The following is a 17802-nucleotide window of genomic DNA, read 5'->3' as shown; positions in this document are numbered from 1 at the left end:
CTGCCCTACTTTGGGGAGAATTAATAACTACAGGAGTCAAATCTTTCGAAAATCCGTCAAGTGTTCTGAAAATAGATTTTTTGATGAACTTACTTTTGTATGTTTATAGGTACTTATAAGGAAAAGTGGCAAAAAATAATACATTTAGGAGAAAAACCTTTTTGGTATACATTCAGTTTACAGTAAAATAAGTGTCAGTTTTACAGGTTTATAGTAAAACCAGTTAGATTAAAGAATAAAATAGAAATAAAGAAAACAAATAATAAAAATAAAATTGAATTAACCAGCGAACACGAAAAATGTTTTAAGGAAAAATTAGCAGATGGGCAATCTTGTTTCTCACTACAAATCAGCGATACCTACATTGAAATGATGTGACGCAGATGTTGCTTGAGAATATTTTGCCACGCCACCAATTAAAACCCAGGAGTATATTGTCTGTCTCTCTCCTTCCAATGCACCGAAGCTTTTACAGTAAGAGCTCGATCTTCTACTTTCTACTTCTATCAGCCAGTTGTGTCGCCGCCGCGTCACGTCGGCCATTTCCAGTTTGACTGTCAGCGAAGTTGCATGGTGTTGTGTTTTGTAAATTGTAAATCTCAATTATTTAAAAGTGTCCTGTAATGGAGGAAATATACTTACTGCCCTGTAACTGACGTAATGGCAAAGGTATGTCTCTTTTTGTGTAGAAATCTGAATTTCGTATAGAAAATATAGGAGTTTATATTCTTGACGTTACCATCACAGTATACATAACTCCATTTTGTGTAGTTGTATACTATAAAAGTAATTTAATTATTTACGCTACAGCATAATATTTTAAATTATTATTATTTATATACAAATTAGAATATTTTAAAATTATGCAATCTGATTTATTTTTATCAGAAAAAAGGTATTTTTGTGTAAAACAAGTAACGTGATTCCACTCATAAAAACAGTTGTAAAATTCCTACTGCAGATTCTACTATCTACATTGAGTACGTCCGATAAAGAATATACGCTTTAAGAGAGCTTTCTTAGGTGAAAATAAATTGATTTAGATAAATTATCTTAGTACAATTTTACTTCCTTAAAACAGGGTGTATACTAAACCGAAAAACCTGAAATTTCAATAAATGTTTAAAATTCTCATTGTTTTCCTGAACATTCGGATATTAATATGTTCCTTGCCGTCGAAATTATTCCTGACGCAAGTTCACTTTGGTGAAATTTAGAACAAAAATTTTTTACTTTAACTTTTGCTAGTGAAAAATAAAAAATAAAGGTCGACGTCAAAAAAATTAATATCAATGAGGTGATACCATTAATTTCGGTACTAGATGACACCATGCCCAGTGGCGGCTCTGAGTATTTGAATAAACAAATAAAGAAAGCACAAATATGAAACTATTTTTTATTAATAAACGTTACAGATATGTCTATGTACGTACAGGGTGATTCTTAAACGGCGACCAAAAATAAAACCTCGTATTCTTTGATGAATTTTAAGAGGAATCTTTCGCATAAGTTTTTTATCTAGGACGCTCCCTTAAAAAGATACAGGGTGTTAAACTTTTAAAAATATTTTTGATTTTTTAAAATAATTTTGGATTATTTCTACTCTTATATTACTTCCCTAGATATAATTTTTATTTTTTTCAATTTATGAACAGTATAAATTCTACTCTTAACAACTGACTAATTAAATTATGTTGTTGAAATACCCAGCATACTTTTTAACTTTATTTAAATAATAATGTAATTTAATTAAAGTTCATACTCATCGTCGTTGATATCTAGTTTTGGAATGGTGAAACCATATGATCATTTGTTTTTCAAAAAAATTATCTGTCATTTCGGGAAATGAAACTCAAACAGTAGGACAAGGACCATTTTACAATATAAAATTGAGTATATAGCATATTTACCTACTTTTTCATGCCGAGATCCATTTTTTGTTCTGATGCTTACGCAGGTTCTAAACACAAGTAACTTACGCTTGTAATAGTAGTAGTATTAAAATATATGCACAAACCAAGAAACTTATTATTAAATTAAGAGTCTTGTGCACAAACCTTCTAAATGTATGAATGCACGCCATTTGTAAATTCATGAAAAACGAAGGAGGGTTGAAACAGATTTTCTTGCAGGGTCTGCAACTTAATTGGAAAATGCCCACTTTTACCCACATAACGAATTAAAATTAGGCAAATTTGTGCATATTATAACCCAAGAAACATCTACAAGTTTAAAAAATGTTTTATATACCGTACAACTGTTTGTCGAAGGGAAAACGGAAAATTTTAGCGTTTATTATGATTTAAAATGTCCGCCCGAATCAACGTTTATAAGTGGTATAAATTATACGTTTAAATATACCGTAACCATTAACAATCCATAAATGTCTGAGACAAATACCTCTATTGATCAACGTAAGTGGTATACGTTTTAAATACCATTAGAAACTTCAATCTGTAAATATATCGTTTAATTTAATCGTTAATATTATCGTTTAATATTAAATATATCGTTTAATTCGTTTAATAATAATTATTATGTATAGACTTGTTTTATTAACATTATATTAAAAAATTGAATGCACGTTTTAATTTACTTTTAATAAGGATATTAAAGAAACGTTTCAATGATTATACAGGGTGTCCCTGAATAACGTGTACAGCGGGAGACGACAGATTCGTGAATTCAAAATAGGCAGATTTAGGCTAATCCACCTTTATCCGAAATCGCTTCGTTTGGCCGGTAGATGACTTCAAAGTTCGTGAAAATTTTTCGAATTTTGTAAATCACTAGAATACGTATTATCCGATTTTGATTATTTTTGGAGTGTGGACTTTTGCTTTCAATCTACACATTTTGGTGTTATACAGAGTGTTTTTTAAAACTTACAACTCCTACAAAATTGATGTAGGGTCAATTGACATTTAAAGGGTCTGTTTAATATTGAAATTTTAGCGTGCGTTTAAAATTTAACGGCATGATACAGAATCGACCCTTAATACTGTTGAATTAATTTGAATTGTGTAATATAGCACAGATGTTGCTCTTTTGATGAAATCCAGAATCTTTTGAAAATCTACCACATCAAAAAAGTTGTTTTTCCAGCAACTTAAAATTTTTGTTAAAATGTTAAATATTTCAAAAATTACGAATACTAAGCATAGGGTCTCCTACATGTTTCTGACTTAAAATTTTGTTATTTTCAAAAATGTGTATACTTAAGGTGTTCAATTTAAAATAACAGAGCTGTTGTAGCGTTAAGATGAAATGGATCACCCTGTATAGTCAAAAATATTTTCTGTCGTGCACCTCACGATTCCTAGCAGTTTCTATAAAATAAATTTTCTTACATTTATACAGTTATCAAAGAAACCACCTTAGATGAAACACCCAGTATATTTTTAGTTTTTCACCAAATAATATAATATTAATGATTTTTTGAGCTATTCTAAAGATATCGAAGTTTGGCTAACTTTAACCATGGGCTAATTGCATCTGTGATATTTTTGTCGGTTAAATGAATCTTCAATCAGCAAGATTTTTTGCCATCTTTCTTTTATTTATCAAAACTAATATTACTTCGCCCTTAAAATCCTCCATAGTGTGCATTGGCAATTTTTCCATTTCGTTGAGTAAAAACTGGCAAAAATTCTCAGTAGCTGATGGTGTAGAGAGATTGTCAGATTTTAGACTACTGCAGATGGATTTTATTGTTTCTGATACAGAAGAACCGTGTTGCCCCTTTTCCTTTTTTAGTATTCGTGTGGCATCTGTAATGTCGCTTCAGGGTCGCCCTGAACACTTGGGGGAAAATAACGCTGCACTTTTTAAACTAGAACTTAATGAATCAGTACGAGAGTGCAGCATGCATCCATGGAAATGTCGGTGTCTATTTCAATTTCAACTAAACTTCTTTCTGTGTTTGTTTCACTGAACGTTTGACTTTGCTGGACGTTGAAGCTGCCTGTTGTCTTTCTCGGCCGAATAATTTCCTCCAAAAATGACATTAAGTGAAACGTCTGCCAGCCCTTTTCTTTGGGAGCCCCTGCACCACTCCTTGTATTATTATCTATATTATTTTTAATTCTTAAGTATTTCTCTTTCAGAGACTTAAAATAATTCTTCGCCCATTGGGTAGTTTGGAAATAAAGTTCTGCATTTCTTTAGAAGCAGCAGAAGATCATTGGTGCTTAGATTTTTTGCTCGATGTAAAATAATCATCACTAAAGCTCGGTGCTGAATCTTTATTATTGCTTAAAATTACGAAAATATATATACAGTGAAAATCGGTTATAATAACCTTCATGGGACCGTTTGTTTACGGTTGTTATAACCCATAGACGTAATTACATAATACTTTATTTAAATTTTTATTGAAAAAACGAGAAAGTTGCAATATAAGTTATGTATATGTATTACTTTGTGTTTAGAGGATTACGCGCACTTCATTTTGAATTAATTGTTTTCGAATAGAGACTTTATTTTATTTCTATCCTTCGAAATTGTTGAAATCGTAGTGTGACACGTCACATTTTTTTTGCTATGCTTGCATTAATGTCTCCGTTTTCTAATCTCCATATTATAATATCTGATTTTTCTTCTTTATTAAAGATTGTTCTTTTCGACATCGTAATAGAAAGTGATCATTAATACATAGAATGTGTTAATGAAATAAGTACTCAAAATTTGAGTGTTTAAAACATGTCGAAATATGATGAAAAGCTTAGTAGAGTTTTCGTCAGTGGCGGCCCCTAAGGGAGATACTCAGAAAACAGTTTTTATTGCATAGAATCAAAACGGTTTAATATTCAATCACAAAATTTTGGGGTTGAATTAGTATTTGTATGCTTAATAATCGATATAATATACAAACCAAAGTTTGCTACAGGGGTGTAAGAAAATGCGGGACCACGGGGCAAATTTTAAATGTTTTTTTGTGTACGCAATTTTTTCTAGTTCCTGAACCGAAAATATGAAAATTTATCATATTTTGCACAAAAAAGGTACTCTTGTTAGATTTTAATCATGCCGATTTCTAATAAAATCCATTAAAATCCATAAAAAATTCCTGCCCAAAATAAATGTATCAAATTGTGTCATGAAAAAATTATTATTTGCGTCAATGAGTAGCAGTAGACATGAGTTTTTGGGATATAATGTACCAATTAAAATCACAACATCAATACATTTGAATCCTATATAGGAGTTGAATGTCTACCATATATTACATCCAATATTGTCGTTTTTTCAAGACAGTTTGTCTCTTCCCTTCCAGTTGAATAAACATCCAACCTCGTTTGTTATTAAATATTTTAAAATTCTTCTGGTTAAAGATTCTAACCCTGAGCCCCCTACGGCTGCGAGTCGTGATACCTGTAAATATTTATAATTAATATAATTTGTGTTTGTCCCTTTCTGAGTTAAGTACCATATACTGTCTAATTTCTTTGTTCTCAATAATTTTCTTGTCTAATCCGTGGAATTTTTGCAGGGTACCTATTGGGAATTTANATCTGTATTTCAAGTAATGTTTTGTATAAAGTTCTACATAACATTTTGGACTGTCCAGGTGTTTTAATTAATATTGATATCAAAGTACCGCGACTATCAGCTAGAAGTAATAATGTTTTTAGTTTACCCGCAGCACGTCGTAGCATCCTAGTAGCATCACCATTGTATCAAATTGTTTCCAAGTACAGTAAGATAGAAAATAATGTCGATCTTTTTTGTTGTTTGCCTAATGATCTAAAAAATGCTTTACTTATGTAGTCATATCTGTCTTTTATAGTTTGTTGCCTTTTATTTTGTTCTTTATATGTGTGTTATTTGTAAGTTTGTACTATTTTTTTCTATATTTTTTTCATAGTTAACTTTTCTCTCTTTTAACTTTTTTTATATTTTAATACTATATTTAACATATCCTGTTATTGGGCATCGCCTGTTGGATATGTATTTTAAATAAATAATTAAATAAATAAATGAGTACGAGTATGTAGTATGTAGTATGAGTAATCAGTGTATCCCAGAAATAACGCAAAAAATTCGTATTTTATTTTGTGTTGCGTTTTCACAAAAACGCTAAAACACGTCAATTAGTAAATAAGAATTATCATTTTGTCACGTTGGTTAAACCTTTTTTGCGCTATGTTTCATAAACCTATGACGTCATCGAAATTTTTTTTAAATAGCACTACCTAATTTTTTAAGCATAAATGAATAATCATTTTGAAGGGAAATACGTCGATATAGGGTATGGCCTACTTTACTTTGACAGGAGCGAAAAAAAAAGCCTATGACTGGAATGGACATGGTTTAAAATAACAACAAAAGTAGGTATCATAAACTGATGCGAGAACAGTGCCACAGTAAAAAAATGGAAATTTGGGGATGTTTTGTGTTTTGGTTGATTGTAGGTGCGTTTTTATGTATTGATATGTTGGCGTTTTCGGCGATACGACGAATGGCAATGTGTGGATTTTCAGTGACAGCTAAACATAACATTTTGCCTATCATTTTCTGTCACTGTCGTTGGCCTTCTAGATCTAGACAGATTTCTAACATGTCTAACATGGCCAGCGTCTTCAAATTTGGATACTAATCTGCATACTGTACACGGAGGTATTGGTTGTTCTGGATACTTGGCATTGAATAATTGACATACTTCAACATAACTACGGATCCTATCTCCGTATCCAACCATAATTAGGATTTCAGTTCTTTGTTTCTCATTTAAACACAACACCATCGTAATGTAAAGTTATGGTATTTGTAACTGTCACAATGATATGAGGCACTATTGCATTCGCTAAATGTCTTCTTCAGAACAATGCCTACATAGCCACTGTGATCGGGTGTATCTACAAAATATACATAGAAACATGTACCTACAATCAACCAAAACACATTTTTTGCTATAGCACTGTTCGCGCATAAGTTTGTGATACCTACTTTTGTTAACAATTCAAACCATGTTCATTCAAATCGTTGGCTTTTTTTTCGCACCCGTCAAACTAAAGTAGGCCAAACCCTATATCGACGCACTTCCCTTCAAAAGGGCTATCCATTTATGCTTAAATAATTAGGTGGTGCTATTTAAAAAAAATGTCGATGACGTCATAGGTTTATGAAACATAGCGCAAAAAAGGTTTAACCAACGTGACAAAACGACAATTCCAATTTACTAATTGACGTGTTTTAACGTTTTTGTGAAAACTCAACAAAAAATAAAATATGAATTTTTTGCGTTACTTCTGGGATGCACTGTATAGAAAAATACGGTGTGAAACCTATAAAAAAGTGAATTTGTAAAAAACTCGGTACTGCATTATTTTAACCTGACTATAGTTTTGTGATATGTAATATGGAGAAATTAATTACTTACATTTAGGACAGACGGGATATTTTATAAACAAAAATTGTTGGCTTCAGTTTGAGATTCTGGTTACATATATTTTGTTAATTGTTGGCCTGTTCGTTTTTTAATACCTATGATTTAAATTGCATACATAATTTTTTTATTTTATATTGTTTATTAAATTTCGATTAAAATTTTTGTTGGTAGTATTTAAAACACAATTCGCAAATATTATTTTTTAGAATAGTACACGTGACATGAAATAGTCTTCTACATATAGAGCACGTTTGGGATGAGCTGTCTCCGATATTGGCACATACTAAGCATACGTTGNATTTATAATTAATATAATTTGTGTTTGTCCCTTTCTGAGTTAAGTACCATATACTGTCTAATTTCTTTGTTCTCAATAATTTTCTTGTCTAATCCGTGGAATTTTTGCAGGGTACCTATTGGGAATTTAGGCATATCCTCGTCCGCTGGAGGAATCACAGATGTTTCATTACTAGTTCTTAAAGACCTCACAATCTCATTTAGCATAATAGAATGTTGATCCACATTTTCTGTTAATTTGGTTAATGATTGTAATAGAGTTCTCTGAAAATCTAAAAAAAACACAGCTTTATAGAACACATGTTTTCTCCGCAAATCGAAAGTGATTCTAATGAGACAGAAATATGTGCTATTATGTATGTACATACATACATATAATAATTACTTGATACAAATTCAGTAAATGATATGGTTGATTTGTTTGATGTAGGGGTACATTCTTCCCTAATCAAAGTTGATAGATTCGGACTTGGTGAAACCTGGCCTGGTCCTGGTCGCATCATTTCGACCATCCGGAAGAAGAAGGTTACAACTCAAAAAATATAATTTCACAGGAGAAATGTTCTTAGTTTTTACCATAACAAAATGTTCTACAACTTTAAGATTTGGAGTCTTTTTTCTTACAATTATAAAGCAAATAACATTTGGTTTAAAGTGCATGAGGTACAAATTTTCAGAAAATTGTAGTCCCAAGAAAAAAAAAATTTGTAACTTTCTTGAACATAATTTCATTTTTATGTCGACTAGTAACAAAAAAATCTTTATTGGTCTGGTTTTACAACAATTATTTATATCTTAATGATTATGTTAATTATTTGTCATTATGAAGACAACAGTTGAAAGCATTGATTTTATTGACGTTTATACCTGTAAATTGTTTTGGAAATACAACATATAAACTTCTGCAGCAAAAAAATGAAATCTTACTTAAACCATGTTTATTTTTATTGTTAATAAACAAACATATCTACTTATTTGAACAAGTTGAAATACACTTCTTTGGCAAGTAATCACTCATATAAATAAGGGCGAAAATAGCGCGCGCACTAACTGAACAAAACTAAATATTTGTTAAAAATAAATCCGATCGTTCTTTGATATCAGTAACATTGAAACTGAGGAGAGCTCGCGAACTAAATAAAACAAAGTTGAAAACAAGTAAAATTTTAAGGTTTTTAAAAAATTTAATTCATTTTTTATTTTCAACCAACTTCAATAACCCTTTTTTCTTTGTCTCTGAAATCCCAGGTTTATTCATAAAAACAGGATTCAATCTTATATTATCAAATTGAATGTTTTTTCTCTGATTTATAATTTCTGTTTCTATAAAATTCCCTTCACCATAAGAATATTTATAAAAGAGGGTATTTGAGTTACATTTTTGCAACTTAATTACTTGCAGATTGGAAAACTTGACGTTTCTTTGGATGTTTATGTAAAGCTCCGAAGCCAATCTCTTCAAATCAATAATGTCTTTGAAAAATAATTCATTAACCTCATAGTTTTTTCCTTTTTTTTTGGCTTGCCTTATTATAACAGCATATCGATCTGGAACAAAAATTGGATTCTTTTTTTTATATCTTGTAACCTCAGTCTCAATTCTTGCATGTACACTGTCTCCTTCATTTTGACTGTCCTTTGATGAAAAATTTGTGGATAATGGACCTGATTTTAATTTTTGAATTATGTATACACAGAGGGCAAGTATAAAACTTATTTTTGTTTTGCTCGCAACAATTGTCGGAATAGAAGGTTATTTCTAAATCTTCACTTTTTTTGGAAAGAGATTCAATGTATTTGAATATACAAGATCCTACTTCATTTGTACCTCGCTGACCTTCTCCTTCATGCCACAAATAACAGACAGTTGCTGTGGCTTTTATATCAAACATGGTCAAATTGAAAACGTTCAACTTTGAAACGTAATAGAAGGAATTTGCATGACCAGCTGGACAGGGCAACACTTTTTGAAGGTCATAAACTGTAACTTTTACATCATCAGCGCTATTCTGTTTGTCGTTGTCTCTTTCTTCTCGACTGAGGACTTTTTCTCGTAAATGTTCTTCGTACTTTTTTTCAAGTTTAGCTTTTTCCTCTTCTGATCCTTTTTGATATTCTAAAAATAACTCGCATTGATCTTTCTTCGGTACCTGAAAAGACAGATTATACTCCTGTTAAAAATTTTGGAATATAATGGCCAATTTCCACATTCAATTTTTTCTTCTTCACACAATGTCTACTAATGTTTTTCCGCCTTCTATAAATTGCCGTGTAGTATTTGCTCTACAATAATGAGCTTCGATTCTTGGAATTGAATCACTGTGTAGTCTTATTTTATTTTTTATTTCTTCACTCACTTTTTTATGGTTTCCATGTTTTCCTCGTCTGTCGAAGTCAACAACTCTTCCAGTTTCACAAACGGTTTGTTTTTTCAGCAGTTTGAATAGTTCTATTGTTAATTGCTAAAGTCGCCTTAAAAAATTGTTTGCACGCTCTTATGTTTTTTCCCGAGATGATGAAGAAGAATGAATTATTTGGGTTTCTTGGATTCGCAACGTTACTATATTTATATTTGGGACAAATGTTTGTCATATTTGATGCTATATACATATTCCCTTTGTTTTTCGATATCGCCAAGCTTATAAAATTCTGAAGAAATCGTTTCACGTTCTTCCGAAAAAATCTTTTCATAGCATTTAATTCTACATTTTTCACCACATGGTGGTAGAATTGATTTCTTTGGTCGTTCTTTCTTGATTCGTACTGTACCATTTTCATGTTTTCGTACTTCAGTATAAAAGTAAGATTCTCCTTTATTTCTTAAAAATTTTGCGCGATTTTTCTGCCACAGTTCTGGTCTCTTCTTTCTTTTTCTACTATATTTGTCTTTTTGAGTTTGGATCAATACTTTTCTTTTTTTATTTGGTGAAATCTGCTCCCTGTCCTTCTGTTCTGGTTCGTCTGAAGAATTGGATGATTCGGAAGATATTTTGTACAAAGGATCTTGTACACTATCATCGGATCCATATGGGTCATGTTGTAGGTTCTCGTCGAAGCCGGCTTAAAAATAGAAAAATGTAAATAAAATCTCAATTATATCTAATTAATAATAATATATCTATTACTTTCATTAAAATTAGAAACTATGGCGGCATTTCCTAGANCTAGTGTAATTTTTTATTTCCTGTCGATCTATGGTGAAATCAAAACTCGAAGACACGTTATAACGAAGAAATTAATTTTTTTATGAAATTCACCCCATTTCATCCCCCCGTACGGACTGACAAATGAATGTGACACTACTACTTAATGTAATTTTTTTATTTCCTGTCGATCTATGGTGAAATGAAAACTCGAAGACACGTTATAAAGAAGCAATGAATTTTTTTATGAAATTCGCCCCATTTCATCCCCCCGTACGGGCTGACAAATGAATGTGACACTACTAATTAATATAATTTTTTATTTCCTATCGATCTATGGTGAAATGAAAACTCGAAGACACGTTATAACGAAGCAATGAATTTTTTTATGAAATTTGCCCCATTTCATCCCCCCGTACGGGCTGACAAATGAATGTGACACTACTAATAAATGTAATTTTTTATTTCCTGTCGATCTATGGGGAAATGAAAAGTCGAAGACACGTTATAACGAAGCAATGAATTTTTTTTATGAAATTCACCCCATTTCATCCCCCCGTACGGGCTGACAAATGAATGTAACACTGTTAACTAGTGTAATTTTTTATTTTCTGTCGATCTATGGTGAAATGAAAACTCGAAGACACGTTATAACGAAGCAATTAATTTTTTTATGAAATTCACCCCATTTCATCCCCCTGTACGGTCTGACAAATCAATGTGACACTGTTAATTGATGTAATTTTTATTTTCTGTCGATCTATGGTGAATTGAAAACTCGAAGGCACGTAATCACAAAACAAGAAAGTGTTTTATGAAATTCTCATTTCATCCCCCGTACGGGATGACGAATGAATCTGTAATCGTTACTCATTATAATTACTCATTTGCTATCGATCTTTGCTAAAATAAAAACAGTCGAAGACACATTATAAAGGAGCAATGTTTTTTTTTTACTAAATTTTTTATGCGACGACTTTATCGACTCTAGTCCTACTAGAAAATGTGATTGTGGATAACTTCACACCCGTATTTTTGTTTTGCTCGCAACAATTGTCGGAATAGAAGGTTATTTCTAAATCTTCACTTTTTTTGGAAAGAGATTCAATGTATTTGAATATACAAGATCCTACTTCATTTGTACCTCGCTGACCTTCTCCTTCATGCCACAAATAACAGACAGTTGCTGTGGCTTTTATATCAAACATGGTCAAATTGAAAACGTTCAACTTTGAAACGTAATAGAAGGAATTTGCATGACCAGTTGGATAGGGCAACACTTTTTGAAGGTCATAAACTGTAACTTTTACATCATCAGCGCTATTCTGTTTGTCGTTGTCTCTTTCTTCTCGACTGAGGACTTTTTCTCGTAAATGTTCTTCGTACTTTTTTTCAAGTTCAGCTTTTTCCTCTTCTGATCCTTTTTGATATTCCAAGCATAACTCGCATTGATCTTTCTTCGGTACCTGCAAAGACAGATTATACTCCTGTTAAAAATTTTGGAAAATAATTGGCAATTTCCACATTCAATTTTTTCTTCTTCACACAATGTCTACTAATGTTTTTCCGCCTTCTATAAATTGCCGTGTAGTATTTGCTCTACAATAATGAGCTTCGATTCTTGGAATTGAATTAATGTGTAGTTTTATTTTATTTTTTATTTCTTCACTCACTTTTTTATGGTTTCCATGTTTTCCTCGTCTGTCGAAGTCAACAACTCTTCCAGTTTCACAAACGGTTTGTTTTTTCAGCAGTTTGAATAGTTCTATTGTTAATTGCTAAAGTCGCCTTAAAAAATTGTTTGCACGCTCTTATGTTTTTTCCCGAGATGATAAAGAAGAATGCATTATTTGGGTTTCTTGGATTCGCAACGTTACTATATTTATATTTGGGACAAATGTTTGTCATATTTGATGCTATATACATATTCCCTTTGTTTTTCGATATCGCCAAGCTTATAAAATTCTGAAGAAATCGTTTCACGTTCTTCCGAAAAAAATTTCTCATAGCATTTAATTCTACATTTTTCACCACATGGTGGTAGAATTGATTTCTTTGTTCGTTCTTTCTTGATTCGTACTGTACCATTTTCATGTTTTCGTACTTCAGTATAAAAGTAAGATTCTCCTTTATTTCTTAAAAATTTTGCGCGATTTTTCTGCCACAGTTCTGGTCTCTTCTTTCTTTTTCTACTATATTTGTCTTTTTGAGTTTGGATCAATACTTTTCTTTTTTTATTTGGTGAAATCTGCTCCCTGTCCTTCTGTTCTGGTTCGTCTGAAGAATTGGATGATTCGGAAGATATTTTGTACAAAGGATCTTGTACACTATCATCGGATCCATATGGGTCATGTTGTAGGTTCTCGTCGAAGCCGGCTTAAAAATAGAAAAATGTAAATAAAATCTAAATTATATCTAATTAATAATAATATATCTATTACTTTCATTAAAATTAGAAACTATGGCGGCATTTCCTAGATGTTCTTGATTTTCTTTAGGCAACGCAAACGAGGAATCAGCACGAACAGGAAGATGAGCTTGAAGATGATGAACTGCTCGAGGACGTAGGTGAAAGATGTTTCTCTACAACATTGAAGCATACAAATTTAATGTCCGTTACATTATTAACATGATGTACTAAAAGAGTTAGATATTTACCTATAACTTCTATTTTGTCTTCATCTGCCACCGTTCTCATTACTTCACTATCTTTTAGTGTTGATTCTGCAATGTCTGAAAACAATATATCAATTTTAACAGTATTGCTGACAAAATCATTCATACTACCTTGAGTGAGAATATAATTTTCTTCATAAATTTGAGATTCAGATTATCCTGCTCGAAAAATCGCGCGTGTTTTAAAGACCTTAATATCCACTTATACTTTAAATACTATTTCCTGAATGACATTAGAGCATATTTTCTACCACTGTAGATTTTTTTTTCAATTGTCACAGAAAGACGATTTATTCGAAATGAACAAATTAATTCAACACAACTAAATAGCTATTTTTTGATACGTCGATTTAAGTGATCAGCTTTCTGGAAGTAAACGCTTTTTTGAATTGTAGACAACGAAATCGTAGATTAAATTTAATATTCACTTTTGTTTCAGTTGCAAAATCCAGTAACCTATACCATGGCCTTGGTCTGGCGTTCCCATGTCACGTGGGCCAAAAAGAAGCATCGTTATTGGTAGGCAGGGCAGTGAGGCTAAAGGAAAGGAAACCAGTGCTGTTGCTAAGCGGCGATCCCGTCCCGACCGTCTTTTATTGCCTCGTCAGCTCTCGTCAAGACTGATGTGTTATTACTTCGGGTAACTGATTGAAGGTATAAAACTTGTAAGTTTTACAGTTTAAGAGTGTCCTACTATTGTTTAAGTGCTTCAAGTTTTGAGTTGTTTAGTTTCAATGAAGCACACTCACAGATAAGTAATTTTATATAATTTTATTTTTACCTTTCAATGTTTGACTGCGTTTGAACATAATGTGTGAGCAAACCGGGATGTAGTTTCTTCTTTATTGTAAACGTCATTTTTTAGATTTGATTACGACGATAAAGACGAAATTTTAATTCGGGGACGCCCCACGCCTTGCCTCGGCATTTCCCAATTGCATATAAAATTGGGTCAAGCTTTCTCTCGAAATTTTAAGACCATCCTTAGTGATGCGGAAGTTTCCAATGTTTGTTTTGTTGGCCGTGTTTACTGTGGATTTAAAAAATCTGTCTGCCGCCATAAAAAAGTATGAGTTATCAAAGGAACATTTAAGTAACTACCTTCACCTAAAACGGTTAGAAGTGTACAGTAACACTAGAAGAGCTTTGAAAACGCAATCGAATATCTCTTTGAAGTCGTACAATGATAATGTTAGGAAAAATCGCAAGTTGCTGAAATATTTAATAGATGTAATTTGCTAATTGGCAAAACAAGAATTGTTCGCGGACAGTAACTATGCGTTCAATGCTAACAGCTTTCGTGAATTGGTAGATTTAATTATTACAATTAGAGAACGGTTTCTGAGTTTTCAGCACGGCACATGCAGTATACAGTTTAATTACAATTGTTCTAACAGCTTTTAATTTTAAAACTAAGATTAATAAGGGCGGTGCTATGATGGCGCTTGTGTCGCGGTAGCGTCCTTGGACGGCTTGCAAAGAAAAATTAAGAGACAACGCACAAAACGCATTACGTAATAAGATATTCTCTGATGTGTTTTCGACTAGCAACTCTCATTAATTTGATATTAACATTTTAGTGCAAAAACGCGTTTCTTTAGTTTTTTTGCTTATAAAACCAAAACTAGTAGAGCAATCTCAATTCCGTAAATGAAAAAGTTGTAGGAAATTAAATTTCGAAGAAGGTGAGAGGTCGAGCGATTCGATCGGTTGATTAGAACCGGAGAAAATTTGGAAAAACCGGAAAATTCGGCCATTTTTTTTTAAATTCGTAAGTTTGTCATTTATGAAGATTAAAAGCAGAAATTTGGCACAAAAGTAGATAATTATATAAACTTTAAATAATTTTAAATTTTTTTAAATAATTTAAAAACTAGTTAAGTGAAATAATTTGAAATTAGGCACATGTATTTATGTAAACATTGTCCAAAATCTTTTCCTAAAATTTACATGCTCCAGTGGGGCAGATATAGGGTATCGGTGGCATATTTTTCTAAATAAAGTAGTACGCCACTGCTTTACGGTAACAACTATGATATTTTCGGATACGTCTTTCAATTTTCTACAAATTACTACCCTCTTATGTTTTTCGAAAAAAGCCTGATTTTCGAGTAAAACTTAAAAAACCAACTGAAAAATTTTTTATTTAAATGACATGACTAATCATTTGGTTATTTATTCGAATAAAGAAATTAATAACACGCCATCATTTTAATGATTTTGTTTGCGTGCTCAAATATACCTCCATTTCCTCGAAAACAGACGCGACATCTTTTTAGTAACGAAAATGCGAAATTTATTGTTGGTTGAATCTTATGAAACGCATTATTTATTCTTTCTTCTAACTGCTCAGAATGCCAATGTAATTTTAAACCGCATTTTATTTGAATGTCGAAGCGTGTTTTCAGTTGGTTTTTTAAGTTTTTCTGGAAAATCAGGCCTTTTTCAAAAAACATGAGAGTAGTAATTTGTAGAAAATCGGAAGACGAATCCGAAAATATCATGGTTGTTACTTTAAAACAGTGGCGTACTATTTTATTTAAAAAATATGCCACCGATACCCTGTATCTCCGCTACTGAAGCATACAAATTTTAGGAAAAGTCATCGATTTTGGACAATGTTTAGATATATACATGTGCCCAATTTCAAATTATTTCACTTACTAGTTTTTAAATTATTTCAAAAATTTAAAAATACTTTTTGGTGTTTAACACCCTGTATCTTCTTAACGAAGCGCCCTAGATAAAAACTTTATACGAAAGACTCTCCTTAAAATTTACCAAAGAATACGAGGTTTCATTTTTGGTCACCATTTGTGAATCACCCTGTATAATATAAGTTTTCAGTAAAAAATAAACGTATCAATTTGGTCTGTAAAAAATAATTGTAACGAAATAAAAGTAAAGAAGTTAAAGAAGGTTGTGTATTAATAAAAATATATCTGAATTTTTAGATTATGTCTTTATTTAGTGTTACCAATAAAGTACGCTATATATGGAAATTTTTTTATTAATCGATTTTCGAAAAATTTAACTTTGCAAATTGTAGAGTGGAAATACCTATCAGAAATGTTAAAAAGTCTAAACTCATGAAAAAAAAATTGGGAAACGTGATAAGTACCAAGAAGTAATTTTAAGTGCTAATAACCAATTTTTAACTCTGCATTAAGTTCATATAGAAATCCTTACGTTCTTGTTTATTTAAATAGGGCACTAAATAGGTCACTAAATGTCGTTTCTTGTTTGTACTGTATTGCGATGTTGATGTGGAATCGAATTTTTTATTCCATTATTTCGGAGGTAAGAACTGTGGCCGCTCTAATAACTTGTATTAAATCGAAAACACCAGTTGCCACTAGAGAAACGTAAAGAAAAACAATCATGCAAACTAACCTCAAATTAGGTTTCCCTTTTCCTGCCATTTGTTGTTGCGATCAATGTAAGAATTTCCTCCAGTTTTTAACCGTCCCAGTTCAGCAATGAATGAACCACTATTTTTATGCCTTTGTTTATCCATCTTTAGTACTTATCGTCTATTTATAAACAACATACACATTAACACAAAGCGCGCGCAACTGTACTTGTTTCGTTTTCAAATGTCACTTAGCACCTAAGAAATATTATGTGGCACTTATCTCTCGCGTCATTTTAAGTCGCTCTTTAAAGTATTACATTTAGATCTGGCGCTTGACGCGGTTCATCAGACATTGGCGATTGGTACATGGATCATTTTAATGTGCTAAAACAGGTTTTAGAAAAAATTGCATTTAACACCTTTGATACTTCCACTCTTCAATTGTTGTTACTTAAAGTAATGACAAATGACGTACCAAAGTGAATTATGTGGTTTTATCGTATTTTTTAAATATCGGAAATGAGATTATTTCTTAGAATTTGAAAGAATAGAAATATTGGGAATTTGTACTGTTTGTAGTGTACTTTTTAGAGAAACTGTTTTTCAATCAATCAATTTATTTCTTGTTCTAGGTGACAATGTTAGAGGCAAGTTGGGGGTTAATTTGTGATATTTTTGCATTTTTCAGACTGATATACTTACCACGATCATTTTAAATGCCTCTCATGTCTTGTCTTTTTTTTAAAATAAATGAATTTATAATTTATAATATTTTACATTTGCGAAGTGGCTATTTTTCATAATTTTAAGAAGCGTCAGAAAAGTTCTTTATTTTTTCAGTACCTTTACATCAATTTTATTTTAGAATATCATCTCGCACTTTACATTTTAAAGATAAAAAGAAACTTACTTATTCCTCTGCCCACAAGAAGAATGTTTAA

General features: G+C 31.6%; 1 long non-coding RNA gene across 1 annotated transcript; it reads left to right on the top strand.

The window, feature by feature from the left end:
* The first annotated feature begins 519 nt into the window (after positions 1 to 519).
* LOC108913835 lies at positions 520 to 14286 on the top strand. Its single transcript, XR_001964642.2, has 2 exons — positions 520 to 669; positions 13946 to 14286. It is a non-coding gene; the product is annotated as an uncharacterized LOC108913835 (long non-coding RNA).
* Positions 14287 to 17802: the final 3516 nt, after the last annotated feature.

The sequence above is a fragment of the Anoplophora glabripennis genome, unplaced genomic scaffold (genome assembly GCF_000390285.2).
Source record: "Anoplophora glabripennis isolate ALB-LARVAE unplaced genomic scaffold, Agla_2.0 scaffold1486, whole genome shotgun sequence".
Taxonomy (NCBI): Eukaryota; Metazoa; Arthropoda; class Insecta; order Coleoptera; family Cerambycidae; genus Anoplophora; species Anoplophora glabripennis.
Note: the sequence above shows the minus strand (reverse complement) of the source record. Positions and strands in the feature narration are given on the sequence as shown.